The sequence below is a fragment of the Myotis brandtii genome, unplaced genomic scaffold (genome assembly GCF_000412655.1).
Source record: "Myotis brandtii unplaced genomic scaffold, ASM41265v1 scaffold423, whole genome shotgun sequence".
NCBI classification, from domain to species: domain Eukaryota; kingdom Metazoa; phylum Chordata; class Mammalia; order Chiroptera; family Vespertilionidae; genus Myotis; species Myotis brandtii.
In genome coordinates, this window is record NW_005366214.1 from 4,027,344 (window position 1) to 4,028,427 (window position 1,084).

Genomic DNA, 1,084 nt, shown 5'->3' on the forward strand with positions numbered 1-1,084 from the left:
GCAACCAGGCTGGCAGGGGGGTTAGTGAGGGACAACCAAACAACTGAACAGCAGGCTGCGAGGGGAGACTAGGCTGGCAGGGGGGGCAGTTGGGAATGACCTGGCTGGCACGGGGGGCTGTTAGGGGTGATCAGGCCAGCACGCAGAGGCAATGAGGGGCGATCAGGAGGTATTATATTAAAGAGGCTTGATGACCACTAATCTAGCATTCCTTATCTGTGCAATGAGCATATTAATACCTCTGAATATTGCCGCAAGACTTAAATGAGGTTATGAGTGCAAAGTAGCCATATAGAATCTGACAAAAATGATGCACTCAGCAAATGGAAACTAATTATTATTACACTAGAGGCCCAGTGCACGGATTTGTGTACCAGTGGGGTCCCTTGGTGTGACCTGCAGGGATCGGGCTGAAACTGCCACTTGGTAGGCTTGCTGCCGCTCTGCTGCGGTCTCCAGGCTGCGGCGACCAGTCATGAGCCCTGCGTCTGGCGCCCGCCGGTCAGCTGAGTGGTACTCCTACTGTGGGAGCACACTGACCACCAGGGGGCAGCTCCTATGTTGAGCATCTGCCCTCTGGTGGTTAGTGCACATCATAGCGACCCATCGACCGGTCATTTGGTTGCTTAGACTTTTATATATATAGAAGACAGATTCCTACATACGTAGCCACATCTAGATTCTAATTATCACCTAACAGGATCCTGTCTTTTTTATAGAAAAGTCCAGAAATTATTTTCCAGATAGAGATATGAAACTACCAAATAAACAATTCTTTTAAGATAAATAGGGTATACTTCCTAAAACCAAAACCCAAATTTTTGAAATACAAATATTAGAAATGTAAAATTTTAGGTCCAGCTCAATAGCAAATGTATAATATAGTCATGGCAAATTAATTTTGTGGTTAAACTTTAATATACTGAAAATAGGCAATTCATAAATCCTACCTCCTGGGGTTCTGAGTAATTTATAGAATCCTGGTGAAGGAGCCAACTATAGCTACATACATATAGCAGATTATGTAAATATAATTCTTACCAAAAGTTATTTACTTACAAATACTATGTTTACATAGTCATCT